At 32.1% G+C, this 13818-nt stretch overlaps 1 protein-coding gene across 2 annotated transcripts in view; it reads left to right on the plus strand.

Moving 5' to 3' along the window:
* The window catches only part of PRR16 (proline rich 16), a 293326-nt gene that overhangs the window by 85896 nt on the left and 193612 nt on the right, over nucleotides 1-13818 (plus strand). The window lies entirely within an intron of this gene.

Below are 13818 nucleotides of genomic sequence, written 5' to 3' on the forward strand. Positions count from 1 at the left end.
ACATCTTCAGCAAAGTTTCAGGATACAAAATAAACCCACATAAGTCATCAGCATTCTTATATATTACTAACAAAATCCAACAGCTAGAATTACAAAGAGAAATTCCATTTAAAGTAACTACTGATTGTCTAAAATATTTAGGAATCTATCTGCCAAGGGAAAATCAGAAACTTTATGAGCAAAACTACAAAATACTTTCCACACAAATTAAGTCTGATCTAACCAACTGGAAAAATATTAAATGCTCTTGGATTGGGGGAGCAAATATAATAAAGATGACAATACTACTTAAAATAATCTATTTATTTAGCACTATACCAATCAGACCCCCCAAAAACTATTTTAATGACCTAGAAAAAAATAACAACAAAGTCCATATGGAAAAACAACAGGTCAAGAATTTCAAGGGAATTAATGAAAAAAAAAAAAAAATCAAATGAAGGTGGCCTAGCTGGACCAGATCTAAGATTATATTATAAAGTAGTGGTTACCAAAACCATTTGATATTGGCTAAGAATTAGACTAGGTGATCAATGGCATAGGTTAGGTTCAAAGGACAAAACAGGCAATAACTTTAATAATCTACTGTTTGGCAAACCCAAAGACCCTAGTTTTGGGATAAGAACTCACTATTTGACAAAAGTTGCTGAGAAAATTGGAAATTACTATGGCAGAAACTAGACATCGACCCACACTTAACACCATACACCAAGATAAGGTCAACATGGGTTCATGACCTAGGCATAAAGAATGAGATTATAAATAAATTGGAAGAGCATAGGATAGTTTACCTCTTAGACCTGTGGAAGAGGAAGGAATTTATGACCAAAGAAGAACTAAAGATCATTATTGATTATAAAATAGAAAATTTTGATTATATCAAATTGAAAAGTTTTTACAAACAAAACTAATACAGACAAGATTAGAAGGGAAGCAATAAACTGGGAAAACATCTTTTACAGTTAAAGGTTCTGATAAAGGCCTCATTTCCAAAATATATAGAGAACTGACTCAAATTTATAAAAAATCAAGCCATTCTCCAGTTGATAAAGGATATGAACAGATAATTCTCAGATGAAGAAATTGGAACTATTTCTAACTACATGAAAAGATGCTCCAAGTCATTATTAATCAGAGAAATGCAAATTAAGACAACTCTGCGATACCACTACACACCTGTCAGATTGGCTAGAATGACAGGGAAAGATAATGTGGAATGTTGGAGGGGATGTGGGAAAACAGGGACACTGATACATTGTTGCTGGAATTGTGAACACATCCAGCCATTCTGGAGAGCAATTTGGAACTATGCTCAAAAAGTTATCAAACTGTGCATACCCTTTGATCCAGCAGTGTTACTACTGGGCTTATATCCCAAAAAGATCATAAAGAAGGGAAAGGGACCTGTAAGTGCCAAAATGTTTGTGACAGCCCTGTTTGTATTGGCTAGAAACTGGAGAATGAATGGATGCCCATCAATTGGAGAATGGTTAGGTAAATTGTGGTATGTGAATGTTATGGAATATTATTATTCTGTAAGAAATGACCAGCAGGATGAATACAGAGAGGACTGGCGAGACTTACATTAACTGATGCTAAGTGAAATGAGCAGAACCTGGAGATTATTATATACTTCAACAACAATACTGTATGAGGATGTATTCTGATGGAAGTGGATTTCTTCGACAAAGAGAAGATCTAACTCAGTTTCAATTGATCAAGGATGGACAAAAGCAGCTACACCAAAGAAAGAACACTGGGAAATGAATGTAAACTGTTTGCATTTTTGTTCTTCTTCCTGGGTTATTTTTACCTTCTCAATCCAATTTTTCCTGTGCAACAAGAGAACTGTTCAGTTCTGCACACATATATTGTATCTAGGATATACTGTGACATATTTAACATGTATAAGACTGCTTGTCATCTAAGTGAGGGGGTGGACGGAGGGAGGGGGAAAGTCAGAACAGAAGTGAGTGCAAGGGATAATGTTGTAAAAAATTACTCAGGCATGGATTATGTCAATAAAAAGTTATAATTATGAAAAAAAGAAGTAGATGATGCAGAAAAGTGGAGTTATATCATATTCTGCTCTGTTCAGGACACTTTGTTTTATTTTCATGCTAGTCATGATCTTGTAAAGGGGCAATTAATAAACTAGATATTTCTAGAGCGTGGTGATAAGGATGGTTTGGGAGCATTATTATGATAAATAATAATTTAAAAAAGTACTTAGGAAGAAGACAGGCTAAAATCAGATATCTGAAGTGCAGTTATAAGAAAGGCAGGTTTATGATGTCTGGCTATAGAAAATAATACCAGGGGATGGAATTATAGGGAGATAATTGTTTGTCTGACAAAATGTGATGGACTATCCTATAAAGTGGTGAACTACTTGAGAGGGAGAATTTTTAGTTAAATACAGTTTGGTATAGTATAATGGTAAAGAATATTCCTCTTTTTAGTGCAAAGTTGAAATATATTTCTCTGATATTTCAAATTCTAGGAATCTAAGATTATATAAATTGACATAGTAGGGTCTCTAAGGTTGAATTTTTAAAAATCTCATAAGAGTTCTTGTAATATGAGACATTCATATTGAAATATAATTGTGAATATGAAAACTTTGCTCTGTCAATGTGGATTGAAAATTGGCTGCATTTTTCTCTATCAAATCATTATCATATCAAAATATATAGTAGAGGATGGATGATAGGTCGAAATATGTTAGCTCTTTTAAACCTGAAAAATTATACATCATTCTTTTATATAACATTCACTCTCCATCTGAAACATTATTAACAATAATCTTGCATAAATGAATTCTTCATATGATTTTCCCTATATTTGGCCAAAATCTTCCTTCTTGAAATTTTCTGCAATATTCTCTAGTTCTCCATGTAGTGGGCAATAGAGAACAAGTTAGATATCTCTTCTTGATAGAAACCTTTCATCTTAATTTAATTATTAGTGTATAAAAGTTACTATAAGAGTAGGCAACGAGGAAACCAAACTATCACTCTTTGCAGATGATATGATGATATGCCTAGAGAACCCCAGAGATTCTACTAAAAAGCTATTAGAAATAATTCATAATTTTAGCAAAGTAGCAGGATACAAAATAAATCCCCATAAATCCTCAGCATTTTTATACACCACCAACAAAATCCAAGAGCAAGAGATACAAAGAGAAATTCCATTCAAAATAACTGTTGATAGCATAAAATATTTGGGAATCTACCTACCAAAGGAAAGTCAGGAATTATTTGAGCAAAATAACAAAAAAGTTTCCACACAAATAAAGTCAGACTTAAATAATTGGAAAAATATTAAGTGCTCTTGGATAGGCCGAGCAAATATAATAAAGATGACAATACTCCCTAAACTAATCTATTTATTTAGTACTATACCTATCAGACTTCCAAGAAAATATTTTAATGATTTAGAAAAAATAACAACAAAATTCATATGGAACAATAAAAAGTCGAGAATCTCAAGGGAATTAATGAAAAAAAAAATCAAATGAAGGTGGTCTAGCTGTACCTGATCTAAAATTATATTATAAAGCAGCAGTCACCAAAACCATTTGGTATTGGCTAAGAAATAGATTAGTTGATCAGTGGAAAAGGTTAGGTTCACAAGATAGAATAGTCAACTATAACAATCTAGTGTTTGACAAACCCAAAGATTCTAACTTTTGGGATAAGATTTCATTATTTGATAAAAACTGCTGGGATTACTGGAAATTAGTATGGCAGAAATTAGGCAAGGACCCACACTTAACACCATATACCAAGATAAGATCAAAATGGGTCCATGACCTAGGCATAAAGAACGAGATTATAAATAAATTAGAAAAACACAGGATAGTTTATCTCTCAGACTTGTGGAGGAGAAAGAAATTTGTGACCAAAGATGAACTAGAGACCATTACTGATCACAAAATAGAAAATTTTGATTATATCAAATTAAAAAGCCTTTGTACAAACAGAACGAATGCAAACAAGATTAGTAGGGAAGCAACAAACTGGGAAAACATCTTTACAATTAAAGGTTCTGATAAAGGCCTCATTTCCAAAATATATAGAGAACTGACTCAAATTTATAAAAAATCAAGCCATTCTCCAATTGATAAATGGTCAAAGGATATGAACAGACAATTTTCAGATGATGAAATTGAAACTGTTACCACTCACATGAAAGAGTGTTCCAAATCACTATTGATCAGAGAAATGCAAATTAAGACAACTCTGAGATATCACTACACACCTGTCAGATTGGCTAAGATGACAGGAAAAAATAATGATGAATGTTGGAGGGGATGCATGAAAACTGGGACACTGATGCATTGTTGGTGGAGTTGTGAACGAATCCAGCCATTCTGGAGAGCAATCTGGAATTATGCCCCAAAAGTTATCAAACTGCATATCCTTTGATCCAGCAGTGTTTCTATTGGGCTTATACCCCAAAGAGATACTAAAAAAGGGAAAGGGACCTGTATGTGCCAAAATGTTTGTAGCAGCCCTGTTTGTAGTGGCTAGAAGCTGGAAAATGAATGGATGCCCATCAATTGGAGAGTGGCTGGGTAAATTGTGGTATATGAATGTTATGGAATATTATTGCTCTGTAAGGAATGACCAGCAGGACGAATACAGAGAGGCTTGGAGAGACCTACATGGACTGATGCTAAGTGAGATGAGCAGAACCAGGAGATCATTATACACTTCGACAACGATATTGTATGAGGATGTATTCTGATGGAAGGGGATTTCCATGACAAAAAGACCTAATTGAGTTTCAATGGATAAATGATGGACAGAAACAGCTACACCCAAAGAAGGAACACTGGGAAACAAATGTGAACTATTTGCATTTTTTATTTTCTTCCCGAGTTATTTTTACCTTCTGAATCCAATTCTCCCTGTGCAACAGGAGAACTCTTCGGTTCTGCAAATATGTATTGTATCTAGGATATACTGCAACATATTTAACATATATAGGACTGCTTGCCATCTTGGGGGGGGTGGTGGAAGGAGGGAGGGGAAAAAACGAAACATAAGCGAGTGCAAGGGATAATGTTGTAAAAAAAAAAAATTACCCTGGCATGGATTCTGTCAATACAAAGTTATTATTAAATAAAATAAAATTTAAATTTAAAAATAAAAAAATAAAAATTAAAAAAAAAAAATTACTATATTAGAGGCTAGATATTCAAAGATATATTTGTGACAAAGTTTTCTTACAAGGAAACTTCAATTTAATTATCAGGAGAATACATATGCATCTATCTTAGTCTTTTATTGCTTCCTGCACCATTTTTTTTTTTGTTTGAACATCCTTGATTCCTACTGAAATAGGGAGAAATTTAATACTGTGTTTATAGATCAGGGAAATGTTTCGGGGATTGTTCACTGAGATTTTAAGAAGGCAACAAAAGTCTTATATCTATTCTTGTGGAAAAGATATAGATGTGTACTAGTGACTTAGAAAAGTCACAACTGCTTTGCTCAATGAATTACATAAAAATGGGTGAAATAGCTACCACATTAGGCAGCAGAACCCCAATCCACAGACAGAAAGAATATTAGTTGAACTGAATAATATGATATACAGGGGTAAAGAATAGTCTTGGGTTTTCATTGATAAAATTAATTCCCCAAAAGGGAAACTTCATCCACTGATGTTGGAACTCAGTTTTAGAGAATTTAGTAGAATATTGAGAAGTTAAATATCTCTCCCAATGTTTGCTAACCAGTGTCAGAGATGAACTCGGGTTTTTCAGGCAAGGAGACCAGGCCACTAACCACTAGCCAGCACTGTTTCTCCAGATAAAATTTAATGGAAATAAATATAAAATTCGACACTTGGGTTCAAAATCATCTTTACAAGTATAGAATGGGTAAAAACATAGAGTAGTTTTGAGATTTTAGAGTATGAAAGATACATGTAAAATCAACAGAATGGTAAAGTGGTTTAAAATTAATGCAATATTATGATGTCTTAAGAGAGGAATTCTCCAGGACTCAGAGAGAAGAGTCATAGTACCAATATATATTAATCTGTTCAGACCACACTTGGAATATTTTGTTTTGATTTAAACTTATATTTTAGAAAAGACAGCAATAAGCTGGAGGGGAACCAGAAAGATGAAACAATTTTAGATCTTGTCAAATTACATTAGCTATATTTAACTAGTGAAAGTGCATGTTTTTATTGTATCCACTACATGTCAGTTATTGGGTTAAACTTTGGGCATAAAAATAAAGGAAAATAATTCCTGCACTTAGGGAGTTCACAATCTAATGAAGAAGACAGTATATAAACAATACTATAATCTCTGTCTCTCTGTGTTTCTCTCTCTCTGGCTCCCTCCCTTTTTTGCTTCCTCCCTCCTTTCCCCCACCTCTCTGTCTATGTCTCTATGTCTCTGTCTCTCTGCCTCTCTTCCTTTTTTTCTCCCTCTCTCCTTCCCCCCTCTCTCTTTTTCTATGTCTGCCTATGTCTCTATCTCTCTGTGTCTTTCTGTTTTTCACTCTCTTTTTTCTCCATTTCTTTCTCTCCCTCATAAATTGGAGAGGATCTTAAAGAAAAAACATGAATGAGGGGGATTATGAAAGATTTCTTATACAAGGTGGAATTTTATCTAAGATTTCAAGGAAGTCATGATGTGGAGGAATGGAAGGAAATAATTTGGGGACACCTGGTGAAGATGGACAGCCATCAACAGACTTAATAGTTGGTGTGCCTTTGTTAGAGGAATAACAAGAAGGCCAAATTCACTGGATAATAAAGTAACTGAAGTTTTAAAAGAGTGGAAAGATAGAATAACTTCAAATTTGGTGGGGAAAATTATTTCTGTATTTAATCCTAAAGGTAACAGCCATTTTATTTTGAATTTATTTATTTATTGATTAGGGGAATGATATGATAGACGTTTGCTTTAGAAAGAAAACTTTGAAATCCGAGTAGAGAATGAACTGTAGCAGAGAGCTACAAAGAAATTAGACAAACCAAAATACAGTGATGATATATTCATGAAATTATGAGGCCCTACACTAAAGTTGAGATGGTATCAAAAGGAGAAAAGAGACTATATATGTGAGATTTGGGAAAGATAGAATCGACAGAACTTAGAAATAAATTGGTTTCAATGACTGAGAGTGAAGTCTCCAGGATGTCTCTTAGGTTGTGATTCTGGATGACTGGGAGGATAGTGGTAATCTTGAGAGCAAGAGAAATTGTTAGGAGAGAATTTTTGTGAAAGAAAATTACTTCAGTTTGGGACATATTCATTTGAAGATATCTAGGTCACTTGCAATTCAAGATGTCCAATAGACATGTGGGAAATACTTGACTGTAACTCAAAAAAAGTTTAGCACTGGATAAATATATCTGAGAATTATCTGCATAGAGATATTAATTGAATCCATTGGAGTTGATGAGATCATGAGATTTTATAGAGTAAAAAAGAGGGTCTAAAGCAGAAATACAAGATCATTCATGGTTAGAGGACATAGTCTGGATAAAAACAAAAGTTAAAGTTAAATGTTTAAATTTTCAGATATTATAACGAGAGAGAGTTCTATTTTCATAAAAGATCAGTGGGCCACAGTATCTATGCAGTTCAAAATTTTAAGCCCCCAAGTGGACAAATATAAATTTCTGCAATAGGATATTTAATATAAACAGAATGAATTTGATATTGTTAGAAATAGTTATTAAACACAAAAAAAGATGAGTTGGCAGAGATAGAATTCATCTAACAGCTTACTAACATTAAATATCCTAGATTATATGATAATCAATTCTTATGGATGCAGCTTTTTTCAACAATGAGATGATCCAGGCCAGTTGCAATGATCCTGTGATAAAGAGAGCTATCTACATCCAGAGAGAGGATTGAAGAACCTGAGTGTGGCTCACAACATTGCATTTTCACTCTTTTTGTTGTTGTTTGCTTTGAGTTTATTTTATTTCACATTTTTTTCTTTTTGATTTGATTTTACTTTTGCAGCAAGATAATTGTATAAATATGTATGCATATATTGGATTTAACATATATTTTTACCATGTTTAATATCTATTGGATTATTTGCCATCTAGGGGAGGGAGTGGAGAGAAAACTGGAACACAAGGTTTGCAAAAGTTAATGTTGAAAAATTATTCATGAATATAACTTAAAAATTAAAAAGGTTTAATTAAAAAAAAAACTATTAAATTTCCTGCTGAGCTAGTTAGAAAATAGTAGATCCTTTGATCTACTTTGAAGATGATGATCAGGTGTGGGAAACCACTGTGCATATTCTTGGTATAGTATTTTTTTAAAAGAATAAATTAGAACTTAGTTGAAATAATAATAATGGAGGGTGGATCCAAAATGAAGAGGTAAAGCAGGGACTCATCTGAGCTTTCCCAAATTCCCCACTCCAAAATAAAATTTGGAGTAACAGAACAAACAAGAGAATGGATTGAAACAATATTATAGGCTGTGATCACTTAGGTCATCTGGAAAGTTCTAACAACCAGAAAGAATGAATTCAAATATTGTGTGAGATCACAATTAGAAGAACCCATAATTTAGCAGCTTCTACATTAAAGGATCAGAAGCTTGTAACATGATTTAACAGAGTTCAGAGAAATTTGGATTAAGACCAAGAATCATTTACTCATCAAAATTAGTTCAAAGAGGGAATAACATACATAATCACTTGTATGTAGAAATCTATCATACCATACAGTGAAATAAGTCAGGATTATTGTTTGTCCTTCATTCTTAAAGCTTTAAATTGTCTCAAATATTAATTTCCTTCTATATTATTCAAGGAAGCCCAAAAATAACAGAGCTAAGGATACAACTATTTACCACTCCAGTCACAACTTTCTTCAAAACTGACATTGTTCATTAATCAATACTCAGGACAAAATAATGGCAATGATAATTGAATTTTTATAGAACTTTAAGGTTTGCAAGTCTCCTTACAGATATTATTTCATTCTTCACAATAACTATGCTACATGTGGGAGCTTCCTGCCAGCTTTTCTGTAAATAATGAGTTTGAAGATCCATATAAGACTGATATGACACAGAGACATCTTAAACTGACCCAAGTCCAGAGGAATATAAAGTATTGTATTATTTAAAATATATCTGTATATGAATAGAAAAAAAAGACATGTTTAAACTTTGTAAACAAAAAATTGAAGTTTTTGAACAATTTGAACAAAAAAAAATGAATTGCCATATGAAATCAGACTGAAAATTCTAGGTTCCTGATTATCAATTTATAGTTCTAATTTCTGCATTATGAGAAGTCTTTGCTTTTCTAAGAGCTTATATAAGGTAAAATAGGAATTTCCTTGTGTGTGTTATATACTTATCCTGAGATCAAGTCAAAGACTGACTTGAATTAGGTGAAGCACCTACAATATTTAAAGGAAGAGACATGCTCAATTTGTGTGAGCCACAGAAGTGTAATGCAGAAGCCACACTAGAGGCTATTATTCATACAACAGCTTGAGGGATGTTGGCAAACTTGATTTTTTTTTTTAGTGTATCCTGGTTTCTTCTTTTGTTTTAGCTCCTAGAACTTTCATCCACCACATTTCCATCTTCTGTCTTTTCTCTAGTTTCTCACCCAGAACTTCTTGCAATAATTCAAATCCCTTGTTCAGCATATCATTCCCAGGAATTTTTTGATCTGAATTATCCTTTGTTTGTCAACTAACTAGATACCCAAAACACCACTATTCATTGTTACTATAGAATTTTTGGAAGGGGCATCCTTCTAGTGTCTAATTTAGGTTCCTGAGTATCTGTATGAAATCAGTGCTTAAAATAACAATTACTTGCACACAATAAAGGCTCAGTTCATTTAAATTAGAAATGTGTGTGGTTCTATCAGAAACTTTACCAGAGAAAGGCCTCCAATAATTATTTTATCTTAGTGTTCTCTTTGTCTCTCTCCTTCTCTCTGTCTCTCTGTGTCTCTCTTTGTCTCTGTCTCTGTCTCTGTCTCTCTCTCTCTACTTCATGTCAGAAGGAACAAACTTTTGTAGAAATTTCCATTAGGCTCTGCCTATGTTATGATAATAAAGACAGGCAGGTTTTTTTATGATGGTAAACATGGACAAGTGAAGAAAAAATAGAGTAAATTCTGGTCAAAAAGAAAATATTTGTGATTATTATTTTTATTTTCTATTGTTTCATCTAAAACTGTCATTTTCCATTAATTGTAGGGGAACAAATACTTCTGATAGATTCAGATTCCATATGCCAACATGTTTTTTGAAAGATGAGTGAATTCCAAGAAATATTTCAAAATGGATGAATAATTGAATGTTCTTGTAGGTTCACACTAATATGATTCATACCACATTGCAGACAGTAGGATGTGCAGACAGAGACATTGTTTGTGGCTTGTTTGGGTTATTTAATTTTATCTCAGCAAATTAGACAACATTAGGGTTTCTACATTTTATTTTAAAAACCTCTTTTTATAGTTGTTCAATCTCAAATTCGTAAGACTTTGGAATAATGAGATCTTAGCTAAAAACACTACTTATAAGGTCTGAAAATTATTCTGACTGGAGATATATAATATTTTTTTGAGTTCTGGGAATAATTGAGTGCTTTCCATAATCTTCACTGTCAGTGTCTGGTTCAATAAATTAGTCTAAATTTGGGGACAACATTGGAGAAAGAAAAAATGAATTTTTTTTAAGATCACTTAATTTTTGTAGTTTTCATTTCTGTAAAATACTGAATCATTTTCATGATATTTTTTAAAGCAGAAAACTTAGGAAATATTATTTTGAAAACTGTCCTGTGACACTGTGAGTCATTTAACCCCAACTGCCGGAAAAAGTGAGTTTAGAATTTTGGTTGAATCCATCTAAACTTCTATCTTAATTGGGATTTCACATCTAGTTTGCTTAGGTGTTTAGATTTCAATGCTGAAAGAGTAGTGTTCACCTTCATAAGTTCATGTGAGTAGAGACAACATTTATTAAATAGTTCTAGGTGTTTGGTATAAACCTATAGCCTGAAGTCAGACACATACATTTGTATAAAAATCAATTTCAAATAATATTTTCTTTTAGGCACCAAAGTAGCAAAAAAAATATAAAACCACTTTTTCAAATCTTTTTTTCAAACTGAATATTTATATATAATGTGATTTTTTCCTCTTCTTTTATAGTTTTAATCAAAAGAAACTGACTTGTTTTGGTTTTGTTAGTATTTTTTTAAAAACTCATGTTCATTTTGTGTATCACTTCCATAAATTTTTTGTTTCCTTATTTTTCTTCCATACTTTTCTATTTTTCCCCTTTGTGACTATTTTGTTTGTTTGTTTGCTGATTTTCTGCTTTTAATGTATATATAGTTTAATACCTTTTTCCTTTATTTTGTTATTATTTTTTTCAGAGAGAGAGAGATACTTGTTTTTCCTCTGAGTAATCATTTAACTGCAAGATAGACACTTTGACATATTTTCATCATTATCCCTTTCTCAGTTATTCTTCCCCCATCATTTGTAATTTGACTTATTTATTATTTGAGATGTCTTTATTTGGTTTTCTTTTAGGTATTTGTGTGTGTGTTTCCTGACACATTTATTATTTTTATTGTATTATCATATGAAGGGTTTTTTTTTAATATTCATTCTTTCTTACATTTATTTAAAATTTCTCTGAGATCTATGATAGGGCTTGATATTTTTAAATATAATAGGAGAATCACTTTTATTCATTAAGGTTATCACTAAGAAGGCATTGAACACACACACACACACACACACACACACACACAATGTCTAATTATACTTAAATACTCCCCCCAGAGTATTTTAATCTTTCTTAAAAGAGTTTCCATTTAATTTTAAGAGAACATTAAAATATTTTTAAATTACTGTGATTATTTTTTGAAGTTCAATAAATTTTAAATTAATGAATTTTCTTTTATATTATAATACTTTTTTATTTCATTCTGAATTTTGAATTTTTGCTCTTTTTTTTAGCATGTTTAATGGTTTATCTAATTGTGATTTAGTTTTGTGCTTAAGACTTCTGTATTCAACTTTAGGTCCTTAGACTTTCCCTTGAATTCCTGTTAATAATTTTCTTTCTCCTTTTAAGTACACTGCTATGCAGATTCTTAACTTAACTCCCCTTTACTTCCTTCTTATACCTCATACACCCCAGCCTGTATTGTCCTCAATTTCTTCTCTTTGGTATGTTCAGTGTTCCTTGCTCAGAACTTGAGTAGAGAGTAGCACTGAGAAGAGAGTGCTAGCTCCATATCAATTTCTAGTCTCTTTTCCTTATCTTCAAAAGCTTCACCTTTTCTTATCTCTTTGCTGGCATTTTTTTTTTTTTTGATCCTTGGAAACTTCTAGTCATTCTCTCTTCATTTTGTATGAATGGAAAGAATAAGTGTCTACTGCTTCTTAAAAGTCATGGAAGATTCAGATTAGATTGTTGATTGTGGGATTAGACATGATCATTCCACAGTAAAAGATAAAGCACAAGTCTGAAAGCTTGAACTGGTTGCAGCTAGGATGTAGTGCAGTTTGGGAGTGTAATGAATGGGACTTCTAAATAGTATAGTTTAGTATATATGTATGTATATTAGTAAGTTTTGTAGTATAATTTCATAAACTTTTATATAGTAATTCTGGCTCCTAATCTAATAATTTTATATCTATTCTATTTCTAGTACACAATAGCTTTTTTTTTTTTTTTTTTTGGTTTGGAGAAATTTGTGGGAAAAACAACTATGTCACTGACTCATAGATTAGGAATCACTGATTTTAGATAAACTGTGTACTGTAGTAAAAAGACTGATTGAACCAGAAATAAATATTCACTAATGTTTGGTTTTTACCATGTGAAGTCAACTCAAGAAACAGCAAGAAACATAAGCCAAGATCCCAAATTTAGTTTTGACTTGAACATTTATAGTAAAATACTATATATGAAATCTATACTCAAGATGAAAGAAGCAGGTAGATAGAATGGGAAGGATCAATCCAAAAGAAAAAAAAAAACAGAGCCCATATTATATTCTTTTTGAGAAAAATAGACTTGAGGAAAAAAAGATATTTACCAAATATCTTTAGAGAGCCAAATTGATTTATCTTTGAATTGTCATTCAGCAGTCATTTTTTAATTGCCTCAAATATTCAAAACACCACACTAAGCATTAGGAGAGATAGAATTCCATAAGCAATTATTGAGGCTGTATAATATAAAAACATTATATATTATATATTACAGATGAAGGAACTGTAAGGTCTTCTAGAGGAATCTTAAATTGGACTGATTTCAGGGAACAATATAATGTGAAGAAGCAAAAACAGTAAAAAATTGAATAGGACATTTGTCCCATAAAAGAATACATATAAGGAGACAAATAGGACATGATTATTTCTTACAAGTAAAGTAAGAGTCATAAGTCTTTTAAATTTATAACTATTTTACAATCACTGCACATGCATAAGAAAAGTATGAATCATATCTTCTGAATATATTGGAGAAAAAGGGCCCTGCTTTCCAAGATCAAGGAAGTCTTCTGGGAGAAAGCTACATTTAATCAAGATTATGGAAGAGAAGTAGGATTCCAGATGTTAACAGAGCCCTACATTCTAGATATAAAACACACCAAAGCAAAAATACAGTGGTTGGAGAAGGGAGGCAAAAGTGCTTCAGGGAGAATAACAAATAATTCAGTTTGTCCAGAATATAGAGTATGAAGGGGAGAGAAAAAGTTAGGCTTCAGGCAGATAATGGAGGGACTAATAAATTTGACTTTTCCAAAGAAAA

This window comes from Antechinus flavipes, chromosome 1 (genome assembly GCF_016432865.1).
Source record: "Antechinus flavipes isolate AdamAnt ecotype Samford, QLD, Australia chromosome 1, AdamAnt_v2, whole genome shotgun sequence".
Lineage (NCBI taxonomy): Eukaryota > Metazoa > Chordata > Mammalia > Dasyuromorphia > Dasyuridae > Antechinus > Antechinus flavipes.